General features: G+C 42.1%; 1 protein-coding gene across 2 annotated transcripts in view; it reads right to left on the bottom strand.

The window, feature by feature from the left end:
- The window catches only part of GABRB1 (gamma-aminobutyric acid type A receptor subunit beta1), a 410,935-nt gene that overhangs the window by 76,220 nt on the left and 320,359 nt on the right, over positions 1-14,356 (bottom strand). The window lies entirely within an intron of this gene.

Here is a 14,356-nt window from a genome sequence, read left to right on the forward strand (position 1 = left end):
TTTGCTGAGCCCAGGTTTTACTTTACTTCCTTTCTTTGGCTTCTGCAGCTCTACACTCCAAAGTTTTCCTCCTATTTTTCTGGCTGTTCCTTTCTTATCTCTTTTCTGTTCACATCTTATTTGACCCAGTCATTAAATATTGGAGTTTCTCAGGCCTCCTAAGTCTTCATTCCTTACTCTGCATCAACTCTTCATGGAACTTCACCTATGCCTATAGTTGCAATTACCAAAATATTCAAGTGATTCACAAATTTATATCTTCAGGGTAGAGCTCTCTGTGTGATCCAGACCTGTATCATACACCAAGAAATCATAATTAAACATGATTTCTTCCTTGCCCCCCACTCAGCGTCTAAAGGCTTCCCAGATGGGAAGAATCCGCCTGCAACGCAGGAGACGCAGGTTCGAACCCTGGGTTGGGAAGATCGCCTGGAGGAGGGCATGGCAACCCACTCCAGTATTCTTGCTTGAAGAATCCCGATGGACAGAGGAGCATGGTGGGCTATAGTCCATGGTCCTGGTGGGCTATAGTTGCAAAGAGTCAGACACGACCGAAGTGACTGACCACTCACGCACATGCACAGAACCTAAAACATTCTCCTTCTTCTCATTTTGGGTGAATGACACCCTCATTTACGTACTAATCCAAGCAAACATCCTTGGAAATCATAAGGGTCATTTTTCATTCCTCTCTTTCTCATTCATATTGACTCTCTCACTAAATCCCATCTGTTTTTCCTTCTAATTCTCCCTTGCATCCATGTACTGTTTTCCACTTCCATCCTGATCCAAGCTAGCATCTTTCTCTCCTTGATCCACTCTGATAGTCTTCACAACGGTATACGTCCTTCCTCTACCTGCCTCAGTCTGCTTGCAATACTACAGACAGAGTGATTTTCCAAACACAAATCTTACCATATCAGCCCTCCTTCCCCCCAGTCAAAAATCCACCAGTCATCCACTGTTCCCAGGATAAAGATAAAACCTCTTTTTAAATTTTTTTTAATATAAGATCCTCCAAGGTGAGTCCTCTACCTATATTTCAAGCTTCCACTCAGGCCGTGGTCTTTTTTCTTTTGCTGCTGCAGCCACAATAAATGTACTTCTGGGCACCGTGTTTGCCGGCATTCCTCCTGCTACAGAGTCTTGAATATGACACTGGGATCCAACCAGTGTCTCCTGCATTGGCAGGCAGATTCTTTACCACTGAGCCACCAAAGAAACCCTTGTCATTTCCTTACTCAGCCTATAAACAATAGACACATCCTCAAGGAAACTCTCTTGACCTTCAAAAGTCCATCCCCCCTCATTTGCCCTCTAATAACATAAAGTACCACTAGCGCATAGGCATTTACCAAACACAGCAATAAAAGTTGCCCTCTTCCTCCCCTGCCTGGATGCTCCATTATGGAGGGTAGGGAGACTCTTTACTTTTGCTCACCATGAACGTAAGAGATGTGGGTTTGATCTCTGGGTCAGGAAGATCCCCTGGAGGAGGGTATGGCAGCCCACTCCAGTATACTTACCTGGAGAATCCCATAGACAGAGAAGCCTGGTGGGCTACAGTCCACAGGGTCACAAAGAATTGGACATAACTGAAGCGATTTAGCAGGCATGCCTCATTTAGCACAGGGCTGGGTACCACCCAGGGTGCTTCACTTGCTGAATGGATTACTGAAATAATTTACTAGTTAACCAAACATTTCTGACTGTTTGATACCAACTTTAGAAACTATGTGTGTTTCTAAGAGAAGATATTCAATTTTCAGAGAAGGAAGGAAGTCATGTACTTCGGTAGGATCAGATGTACATTTTAATAATGTAGATAAAAGCTTCACCAGGCACTGAAAGACTATGTACATGCTGAGGGTTACACTTAGGAGAATGCTGAGCAACAGGAGCAGGTTGGAGATACTCTACTGACACTTCAGAGGATTTTAAGAATTTTTCAGTCCAACCATGAAAATTAGCACTTATGCCCATGTTCACTGGTGAGTTCAAAGACGTGGAGGCCCGAAGCAGATCAGTAAGTTTGATTTTAACCTGGTTACATAAGATTCTCTGTATGTGAGTCCCCCCAACCCCAACCCAAATTATTAACAATTATCCTTTAGTATTCTCTGGGTCCTCAGGGTGTTTTCAGTAAAAAGGCAGAAAGCCAACTTGTAGTACTCTAACCATATAAAAACCATAAAAACCGTATAATACTCTAACCATATAACACTAGACAGTGGCACCTGAGTATGGTAAAAGCTTAGGTTTCCCTCTACACTCAGGTTCATTTCTTTTCTCTAGTTTTACTACTGTTGACCTGCCCCAGAGTAGACAGCAGGGGCCAGAAATCAGGAGCACTGTGTTGTGAATTGGATGGCCTGATTAATCAGTTGCAGAACTCTGGACGGCTTAGTCAGTTCAGTTCAGTCACTCAGTAGTGTCCAGCTCTTTGTGACCCCAAGGACTGTAACATGCCAGGCTTCCTGTCCATCACCAACTCCCGGATCTTGCTCAGACTCATATAAATTGAGTTGGTGATGCCATCCAAGCATCTCATCCTCTGTCGTCCCTTTCTCCTCCTGCCTTCAATCTTTTCCAGCATCAGGGTCTTTTCCAATGAGTTGCCTCTACACATAGGTGGGCAAAGGATTGGAGCTTTGGCATCAGTCCTTCAAATGAATATTCAGGGTCGATCTCCTTGAGGATGGACTGGCTGGATCTCCTTGCTACCCAAGGCACTCCCAAGAGTCTTCCCCAACCCCACAGTTCAAAAGCATCAATTCATGGGTACTCAGCTTTCTTTATGGTCCAACTCTCATGTCCATACATGGCTACTGGAAAAATCAGCTTTGATTGACGAAACTTTGTCAGCAAAATAATGTCTCTGCTTTGTAATATGCTGTCTAGGTTGGTTGTAGCTTTTCTTCCAAGGAACAAGCATCTTTTAATTTCATGGCTGCAGTCACCATCTGCAGTGATTTTGGAGCCCAAGAAAATAATCTATCACTCTTTCTATTGTTTCCCCATCTATTTGCCACGAAGTGATGGGACTGGATGCCATGATCTTAGTTTTTTGAATGTTGAGTTTTAAGCCAGCGTTTTTACTCTCCTCTTTCACTTTCATCAAGTGGCTCTTTAGTTCCTCTTTGCTTTCTGTCATAAGAGTGGTGTCATCTGCATATCTGAGGTTACTGATATTTCTCCTGGCAATCTTGCTTCCATCTTGTGCTTCATCCAATCCAGCATTTCGCATGATGTACTCCGCATACAAATTAAATAAGCAGGGTGACAATATACAGCCTTAATGTACTCCTTTCCCAATTTGGAGCCAGTTCATTGTTCCATGTCCGGTTTTAACTGTTGCTTCTTGACTTGCAGGCAGATTTCTCAGGAGGCAGGTAAGGTGGTCTGGTATTTCTATCTCTCGAAGAATTTTTCACAGTTTGTTGTGACCCACACAGTCAAACGCTTTAGTGTAGTCAATGAAGCACAAATAAATGTTTTTCTGGAATTCTCTTGCTTTTTCTATGATCTGACAGATGTTGGAAATTTGATCTCTGGTTCCTCTGCCTTTTCTAAATCCAGCTTGAACTTCTGGAAGTTCTCAGTTCAGGTGCTGTTGAAGCCGGGTAGTGCTTTTGAGCACTATTTGCTAGCGTGTAAGATGAGTGCAGTTGTGCGGTAGTCTGAACATTCTTTGGCATTGCTTTTCTTTAGGACTGGGATGAAAATTGACCTTTTCCAATCCTGTGGCCACTGCTGAGGTTTTCAAATTTGCTGGCATATTGAGTGCAGCACTTTCTCAGCAGCATCTTTTAGGATTTTAAATAGCTCAGCTGGAATTCCATCACCTCCACTAACTTGGTTCGTAGTGATGCTTCCTAAGGCCCACTTGACGTAACACTCCAGGATGTTTGGCTCTAGGTGAGTGACCACACTATCATATTATCTGGGTCATTAAGATCTTTGTTGTATAGTTCTTCTGTGTATTCTGGGCTTCCCTTGTGGCTCAGCTGGTAAAGAATCTGCCTGCAATGCAGGAGACCTGGGCTCAATCTCTGGGTTGGGAAGATCCACTGGAGAAGGGAAAGGCTATATACACTCCAGTATTCTGGCCTGGAGAATCCCAGGGACTGTACAGTCCATGGGGTCGAAAAGAGTCAGACATGACTGAGCGACTTTCACTTTCTGTGTATTCTTGCCACCTCTTCTTAATATCTTCTGCTTCTGTTAGGTCCATGCCATTTCTGTTCCTTTATTGTGCCCATCTTTGCATGAAACGTTCCCTTGGTATCTCAAATTTTCCTGAAGAGATCTCTAGTCTTTCCCATTTTATTGTTTTCCTCTATTTCTTTGTATTGATCACTGAGGAAACTTTCTTATCTCTCTTTACTATTCTTTGAAAATCTGCATTCAGATGCATATATCCTTTCTTTTCTCCTTTGCCTTTAGCTTCTCTTCTTTTCTCAGCTATTTGTAAGGCCTCCTCAGACAACCATTTTACCTTTATGCATTTCTTTTTCTTGGAAATGGTTTTGATTACAGCCTCCTGTAAAATGTTTTGAACCTCTGTCCATAGTTCTTCAGGCACTCTATCAGATTTAACCCTTTGAATCTATTTGTCACTTCCACTGTATAATCAATCATAAGAGATTTGATTTAGGTCATACCTGAATGGTTTTCTCTACTTTCTGTAAGTCTGATTTTTGCAATAAGGAGTTCATGATCTGAGCCACAGTCAGCTTCTGGTCTTGTTTTTGCTGACTGTATAGAGCTTCTCCATCTTTGGCTGCAAAGATTATAATCAATCTGATTTCGGTATTGACCATCTGGTGATGTCCATGTGTAGAGTTGTCTCTTGTGTTATTGGAACAGGGTGTTTACTATAACCAGGGTGTTCTCTCGGTAAAACTGTGTTAGCTTTGCCCTGCTTCATTTTGTAGTCCAAGGCCAAACTTGTCTGTTACTCTAGGTATCTCTTGACTTCCTAATTTGCATTCTAGTCTCCTATGATGAAAAGGACATCTTTTTTGGGTGTTAGTTCTAGAAGGTTGTTTAGGTCTTCATAGAACTTCAGTTTCTTCAGCATTACTGGTCAGGGCATAGACTTGGATTACTGTGATATTGAATGGTTTGCCTTGGAAATGAACAGAGATCATTCTGTTGTTTTTGAGATTGCATTCAAGTCCCACATTTTGCACTCTTTTGTGGACTATGAGGGCCACTCCATTTCTTCTAAGGGATTCTGGCCCACAGTAGTAGATATAATGGTCCTCTGAATTCCATTTACCCATTTTGGTCCATTTTAGTTCACTGATTCCCAAAATGTTGATGTTCACTCTTGCTGTCTCCTGCTTGACCAGTTCCAATTTACCTTGATTCACGGACCTAACATTCCAGGTTCCTATGCAATATTGTTCTTTACAGCATTGGACTTTACTTCCATCACCAGTCACATCCAGAACTGGGCGTTGTTTTTGCTTTGGCTCAGTCTCTTCATTCTTTCTGGAGGTATTTCTCCACTCTTCTCCCATTGCATAGTAGACACTTACCAACCTGGGGAATTCATCTTTCAGTGTCATATCTTTTTGCCTTTTCATATGGTTTTTGGGATTCTCAAGGCAAGAATACCGAGTGGTTTTTCATTCCCTTCTTCAGTGGACCATGTTTTGTCAGAACTTTCCACCATGACCCATCTGTCTTGGTTGGCCCCACATGGCATGACTCATGTGAAGTGAAGTGAAGTGAAGTCACTCAGTAGCGTCCAACACTTTGCGACCCCATGGACTGTAGCCTACCAGGCTCCTCCATCCATGGGATTTTCCAGGCAAGAGTACTGGAGTGGGTAGTTTCATTGAATTAGACAAGGCTGTGATCATGTAATCAGTTTGGTTAGTTTTCTGTAATTGTGGTTTTCATCCTGCCCTCTGATGGAGAAGGATAAGAGGCTCATGGAAGCTTCCTGATGGGAGGGCCTGGCTGCAGGGGAATCTGGTTCTTGCTCTGATGGGTGGGACCATGCTCAGTAAATCTTTAATTCAATTTTCTAATGATGGGTGGTGCTCTGTTCCTTTCTTGTAGTTTGACTTGAGGCCAAACTATGGTAGGGGTAATGGTGGTAATGGCGACCTCCTTCAAAATGACTTACGCCAGCACGCTGTGGCCCCAAGGACCGCTGTACTCCGTGCCCCTGACCCCAGGCCGGGCACTGTCAGCGCGAGCCTCCACCGGAGACTCCCGGACACTCACAGGCAAGGCTGGGGCGGCCTCTGTGGTCGCTGCTCCTTTTTCCTGGGTCCCAGTGTGCCCTCCCAGAGTCCGTCTCCCCAGTTCTGTGGACGTTCTGTAACCAAGCCCCACTGGCCTCCAAAGTCAGGTTCCCGGGGGGTTCTCAGTCCCTCTCCTGAGTCCCCAGGTTGGGAACGCTGTTGTGAGCCCTAGAACTTTCGCAATAGTGTGAGAACTCCTTTGGTAGAATTATTCCCCAGTTTGGGGGTCATCTGCTTAGGGGCTCGTGGCGGGACTACCGGCGACCTCCTCCAAGAGCACTTAGGTCACATGCCTCACCCCGAGGCCTGCTGCGGCCAGAGCCCCATCCCCACAGCAGGCCCTGCTGACCCGCGCCTCCGCAGGAGACCCACAGACACGCAGAGGCAGGCGTGGCTCCGGTTCTGAGGGGCTCCTGGTGCATGCTAGGTTTTCTCTGAGCCCTCTGAGTGTCTCTGGAAGGTGTGGGTTCGATTCTAAACACTATTTTGCCCCTCCTACTGTCTTGTTGGGGCTTCTGCTTTGTCCTTGGATGCGGGATATCTTTTTTGGGTGGGAAGGAAATGGCAACCCACTCCAGTATTCTTGCCTGGAAAATCCCATGGACGGAGGAGCCTGGTCAGCTGCAGTCCATGGGGGTCACAAAGAGTCGGACACGACTGAGCGACTTCTTTCCTTTCCTCTCCAACATTCTCCTGTCAATGGTTGTTCAGTGGTTAGTTACAATTTTGGGGTTCTCACAGGAGAAGATGAGCACATGTCTTTCTACTCTGCCATCTTTTTTAGGTCAACTGAATCTCTGCAGAAACATTTTGGAAATGAAGCATGTGAATCTCCTAAGCCCATTTAGAAATGGAGAAGCCCTCACATTTCTTGACAGCTCACACTGGGTATTACCCTTTGGTGTCTCAAATCCCGCATTAGAGGATTGTGTTAATGATTCTAGAGGCCCTTAGTTAACCTTCAAATTCCCTGATTCTTCACCAAGGATTTTTTTTTTTTTTTAATTTATGCCTTACACTGCCAAACAAAGTGCTTTAGTGAAATAATCTAAACCAACAACCCCTACAAGACTGTGAATCCATACTATATAGAGGTGAAAAACACTAGCTTTTGAATCAGAAAGACCTGGGTTCAAAACCTTTGGCATTAATGAGCTGTGTAATTTTAAGCAAGTTACTTTTAAGCTTATGAATCTTTGTTACTACCTCTAGAAGCTAGTGATGCTTCTTTCTTCATGGAGATATTGTGAGGATAATATGAAATACATAATCCATGTGCAACACAATACTTGGTACAGAGCCTACAATGAAGCACTGATGTAATTACAACTTTTATTTAAAGAGAGAGTACTTATGGCTCCTCTGACCCTACGCTTGCTCTCCAGTAAGATAGACTTCATTTTCTGGTATCCATGAGTTGTGTTAGGCTGCAAATTTCTGAGCCTCGTTTTGTAACCAGAGTCTATCAGTCATTCTTAGCCATTCTCTGAATCAGAGCAGCTGACAGAATCTTCAGTGAGGTCATTATTTTTAGTTTTGGAACCGTTAGAGAGTCTGCAGGGGATTTTCCACGGCATTCAACAAATTAGCAAAGGTCATCAAAACAAACCCACTTACTGAATTCATTGGCTCGAAATCCTATCATACCAGTGCTGTTGTATTAAAATAAAGCACTTTCTACTCGCAGTATTTCCATAAAAAAATGAAGCTAAATTATTTTTAGATTGGCTCTGTTGTTGCTACATTTTAAAGTCACAAATTTTGATGGCAAGTCAACTCATCTCCTATCTGTAACCCCCTCACCATGTGATCATGTGATTCTTTCAGTCTAAAATTTCCTCACTTTTCCTCTCTGTCCATCCAAGTCTGAAGTCCCATTTCCTTTAGTAAGCCATTCCTAAATTATCTGATCCCTGGTCTCGGGTCTGCTTTGCTCTTGACCCAGAGCAGGACATTTATATAAATGTGTGTGTGTGTGTGTATATATATATACTATATATATATATTATATATCTTTTTCTAAGTGTGGTTTTGACTTTATTTGGCTCTGTACAAGGCATTAAACATAACATAAACATAACATTAACATACCATACATAACATACATAACATTAACATAACATAACAAACATAAACATAAACAAGGCTTTGCTCTTGACCCAGAACAGGACATTTATATAAATGTGTGTGTCTGTGTGTGTGTATATATATATATATTATATACATATATAATATATCTTTTTCTAAGTGTGGTTTTGACTTTATTTGGCTCTGTACAAGGCATTAAACATAATTCGTCTCTTCCATTTTCACAGATGCTCTTAATGACACTAAGCTCTGCTTAGTTGATTAACTAGCTTGTGAAGCATCCATCAACCAGTACGACAGACTAAACACACTGACGGCTCTGGACAAATAGTATATAGACCATAAGCTCGCTGCTCTCCATATCACATAAATATGTTATGGAAGAAATACTACAGAGTCAAGTAACTGATCCATTTTTCTACATGCCCTAAACGATGCCTTTGAATCAAGCCACACCACAAGACTGCTGGATCCTTTAGCAGCATCATTTTAGATATAATAGAATTGCCTTACTGAGTTGTAGTTTGTTGTTATGCCAGCAGACCACATTGATGGATTGCATAAGAAAGAACTAGATAAATCTCTGAGCCTCTGTTCTGAATATCTACTGGAGAAATACTACAGAATAGTAAATTAGGTTTGGTTTTATGGACAATTTGAAATTTATAAGTTGATTGTGTTTCTTTGCTTTGGCCATTAAAAACCTTACCTATAAATTTGGGGTTCATTTCTCTCAACTGTATGGTCCACCTCAGTAGCAAGTTTTACTTTATTAGTTTCCCACCCATAGTTTCTCTTTGTCCTGGTCACCACAGCTGTTCACTCTAATCCTTTTACACCAAAAATGTGTTCTCTTAAGTGCCTTATATCTTTAGTAGAATAAGGTGGAGATTAAAAATAAATTCTTGATCTGTTCCTCTAGGGAATTATAGCAATTATAACTTACAGATGATTATCTTTCAATTATTTCCTGACTTGTATTTTTCTTTCATTGTTTTATGTCTTCATAACTTGGTTTTAATCCCGATTATATTCTTAAAACTCCCCTAACCCCACCACACACTGGCACCATAGCATATACTCATTGAATCTTTAAATCAGACTTCTGGATAAAGGTCTGCTTCTAGGTAACTAGCTGTGTGATCTCGACCTTAATGTCATTGAGACTTGTGGAATTTCATTCTCTTCATCTGTATCTGACAGAATTGGCCTGAAATGATCTTCAATGCCCTCTTCTAGTCCTAAGATTCTGTCACAATTGTATGCGTGAGTTTTTGACACAAGATATTTTAAGACAGATCTGACTTAATAAACTACTCACAGATATGGATATGACCAAGTGACCTATTTATTGCAGAAGATGTCCATAAAGAGAAGGGCTCTGTCTAAGGGAGATTTACTCACTTTTTCATTAACAAAGAAGAGGACACTTCCAGACACTTTGGTTCAGAATTTAAGCTGGAAGAACAATTACAAATGGGTAATAAAAATGATTTAGAAGGCCTAGGCCTTTTTAATTATGTAGTTTCACACCTAGAAAGTGCAGATTCCAGTTCTTTTAGTAGAAAAGAGGCAGGGGGATGTTGCAGAGGGACCCTAAATGGAGACCCAGTTTCAAGTCCAACATTGGTCACTAATTAAAGAAACAGTGCATTGCCTGTCTCTGTGCCCTTGATTTTTCAGTAATGAAAAGAGAAAAATTATCTGCCCATACCTGCAAGATGATTTGTGAGGGTCAAGCAAGACAATGCTAGATAACCCCTTTCAATAAGTACAAAGTGCTATATTCATTTGTATATGTGTGAATGGCCACGGGGCAAGAGATAACCTCTGACGACTCAGTGAGTATTTTTGGATTGCTTTTATGGCTAAACTGGATGATTTTGCAAAGTTGGTGGTTAAGATAGCTGAGCCAATCTCAGATTCTTGGTGTTTCTTAAGTTTGTGAATGACTCAACAACATATAAATCTCTCCACTTCCCAATGCAACCTCACTGGAGTTGAGGACAAAGTCTTATCAAGATATAAGCACCACAAGGCCTGGGTCCATGTCTATTTTGTTCACTGGACATAAAAGATCAAGTCAAATATCTGTTGATTACATGGAGGGGAAGCTGGATGAATGATGAGGTACCCTCCATGGCTGTATGTCTTGCTCCTTTCCTATGTCAGTTAGGGCACAGGATTCCAGGTTGTGTTTCAGAAAACTTATACATAGTGAGACACAGGATTCTGAGATCACTTTGAAATGCCAGTGTTTGTTCATTTGTTGTCAACTTGACATCATAACACCAAGTATCATAGAAGAGAAGCTAGAACGATTTCCCCAGAATCTTCTTACCCAGGTTAGAGTTTACCAAAGAGAGGCATTCGTGTCAGTACTGGAAGACGGAGGAGGAGAGACCATTATTTTCTGGGGACAATTGCTGCTAGATTCATGGGTAGATGTGAGATTCAGTGACTTGCTGGGGAGCTCTTGAGTACCTCTACTTTGATAAAGAGTCAGAGATAATTGGTGGGGTCGCCCTAGAGAGACTGAGTCTTGCAACACCTTCTTTTGCTTGGGTGCTCCAGGCTGAAGTTGCTGCAGTTGATTTTTTTCACCTTGGCCCACCAGCTTTTCCAGTCTTCATGTATTCTCTTAGTTCTCTATGTTAAAACCTATGTTATCTTAATACATTGGATAGCTCTTGTGTTTTCTTGATAGAAATTTGACTAGAAATAGAATCTCAAATGTTAAATTTGAGAACGGTGGCTCAGACAGTAAAGAGTTAAAGCCTACAATGTGGGAAACCTGGGTTCAATCCCTGGGTTGGGAAGATCTCCTGGAGAAGGAAATGGCAACCCACTCCAGTACTCTTGCCTGGAAAATCCCATGGACAGAAGAGCCTGGTAGGCTACAGTCCATGGGGTCATCACAAAGAGTCAGACACGAATGAGTGACTTCACTTTCACTTTCAAGCTTCAACTAAGTGCATTTATATACATAGTTAGCACCTTGGGGGAAACCATGAGTTTTTTTTTTAACAAGGCATCTAGGTATTATTTGGGCTTTCCTGGTGGCTCTAGTAAAGAATCCAGCTGCCAGTGGAGGAGATGCAAGAGACGTGGGTTCAATCCCTGGGGATCCTCTGGAGTAGGAAGTGGCAGTTCACTCCAGTATTCTTGCCTGGAAAAGCCCATGGACATAGGAGCCTGGTGGGCTATAATAGTCCATGGGGCTGCAAAGAGTCAGACATGACTGAGCAACTGAACACTAGGCATTATTTAGTAAACAATTGCTCTTCAACATTCAGCAATACCTTTGAGGCCTGAGAAAGTTGATGAAGTTTTCCAAAGTGTCTTATTTTGCTCTCTTAGAAGAACTCGGTTCAAAAGGGCACAATTTCCCGGAGTGAAAAGAACAGATTGTCAACTCATCTTGTCCTTAATTTAGTCTGGACTTGGTTGCTTTTTAGCCCTGCATATTTAGCAAATTCATTTAACTTCTCCTGGGCTTAGTGACTGTATCACCACGACGGGAGTCATGACATCTATCTTATATTTCTTGAGACCCCTTGAGAATGGCATTCAGGCATCTGTACAAATGCTACTTTAGGAATGTAGTCTTTGGGGGACTCAAATGAAAATGTATGAAAGCATTGTGTATATATGTCATTATTCTCTAGACTCACTTTCACATATAAGAATGGAGATTGATAAAAGTTCAATGAAAGTAACTTGCAGAGAACTAAAGCATTTCTACTATGCCTGAGTGTAAACATGGTGATCATATGCACACCCACCTCTAGGAGATTTAACCCAATGTGGTTGTCAACAAACGAGGCAGTGACTGAGAGAGGGTGTCATATTGTGGGGCTGAGACTCCATGGAACAACTGAGAAAGTCTGTATCGCTTCAGCATAGGATGGTTTTCAGACCCATAGAATGGAGGTGCAAGCTGCTCTCCACTCAGAAGGTCATTGCTGTAGTCACACTTGTTCTTGAGTATTGGGAAGGAATACATCAAATCAGCTTCCCAAAACCAATGAGATAACTTTAATTTTCCATCCTTACTGGTAATTATGCTATCCTGAAGTTATTGAATGATCATGGTTAGGATTTCACACATGTGATTTATTAAAAGTTCAGTTCAGTCGCTCAGTCGTGTCCGACCATTTGCGACCCCATAAACTGAAGCACGCCAGGCCTCCCTGTCCATCACCAAATCCCAGAGTCAACCCAAACCCATGTCCATCGAGTTGGTGATGCCATCCAGCCATCTCATCCTCTGTTGTCCCCTTCTCCTCCTGCCCCCAATCCCTCCCAGCATCAGGGTCTTTTCCAATGAGTCAACTCTGCACATGAGGTGGCCAAAGTATTGGAGTTTCAGCTTCAGCATCAGTCCTTCCAATGAACACCCAGGACTGATCTCCTTTAGGATGGACTGGTTGGAGCTCCTTGCAGACAAAGCGACTCTCAAGAGTCTTCTCCAGCACCACAGTTCAAAAGCATCAATTCTTCTGTGCTCAGCTTTCTTCGCAGTCCAACTCTCACATCCATACATGACCACTGGAAAAACCATAGCCTTGACTAGGCAGACCTTTGTTGGCAATGTAATGTCTCTGCTTTTTAATATGCTGTCTAGGTTGGTCACAGCGTTCCTTCCAAGGAGTAAGTGTCTTTTAGTTTCATGGCTGCAATCACCATCTGCAGTGATTTTGGAGCCCAAAAAAATAAAGCCAGCCACTGTTTCCACTGTTTCCCCATCTATTTGCCATGAAGTGATGGGACCAGATGCCATGATCTTAGTTTTCTGAATGTTGAGCTTTAAGCCAATTTTTTCACTCTCCTCTTTCACTTTCATCAAGAGGCTTTTTAGTTCCTCTTCACTTTCTGCCATAAGGGTGGTGGTGTCTGCATATCTGAGATTATTGCTATTTCTCCTGGCGATCTTGATTCCAGTTTGTGCTTCTTCCAGTCCAGCATTTCTCATGATGTACTCTGCATATTATTAAAAGTGGACCCTGTTAATTCATTGCAATGAGGCAAGACAGGGCAATGGACAAGAACCAGGGGAAGACAGAAGCCCATGGTTGGTAATGGCTGAGTGTCTGTTGGCATTGAACAGATCTTTCAACACCTGTGCCTATGAAATGTAGATACACTCTGGTTTACTTTCCTTGTGCTGACATTATTGGATTTGCATAACTCCTGATCCACAAACAGCACGTGTATGTGTCTGCCTCTCTTCACATGCCTCTCCATCCATCCACCCCATCTTTCTCTTCTTCAGCATACTTGTCACAGCATATCATACTCCTGCATTATATTTTATATCAGTGACTTTGTTTTGATTTTTTCTGCATCCTTCTATAATCTATTGTAAGGGACATCTGGAGAGAGACTTTGTTTTGCTTGGGATAGTTGATGAAAGTGTGTGGGTGAATAAACATTTGAATTATTAACCTAGTTTTTTTGATGTTCTGCTTGATTCCTCAAACATTTAGGTAAAGACTGTTAAACCAACAAAAAGACATTTTCAGAAAGTTTACCAGTGGTTGGGCCACCCCTTTATTCTCTTAAGGAAATGGAGACTCTGCCTATAGCTGTACGGGGGCCACAGTTTTTCAAAAGCAACAGATAATGGAGATTTCCTTCCTGAGAATTAGGGAGAGGAACTGTGGGCCAAATTCTTTGCCACATCACTTCCTTGTCTGTAAAGCAGGCTGATAAATCATCTGTATGGTGCTCCATAGTTCACACAAAAGAATGTTCAAAAATGTTTTGTTTAGCAATGAGGGGCACAGGAGTATGCTGAAATCAGTAGCTGTGTTTAAACTGCCAATGTCAGAGAGAGAGGTGCCCACAGAGTATTTTCAAGGGATCCCAACTTAACCTAAAAGGAATTGAGTCATTGGACTACGAATCTGACAAAAAATGCATTGGACTTTGATGCTAAGTTAGAATAGCAACAGAATGTTGCTGGTGAATGATACAGTTTCTATTAATAATCTAAAACTCCC

Source organism: Cervus canadensis, chromosome 19, assembly GCF_019320065.1.
Source record: "Cervus canadensis isolate Bull #8, Minnesota chromosome 19, ASM1932006v1, whole genome shotgun sequence".
In the NCBI taxonomy this organism is placed as follows: Eukaryota; Metazoa; Chordata; class Mammalia; order Artiodactyla; family Cervidae; genus Cervus; species Cervus canadensis.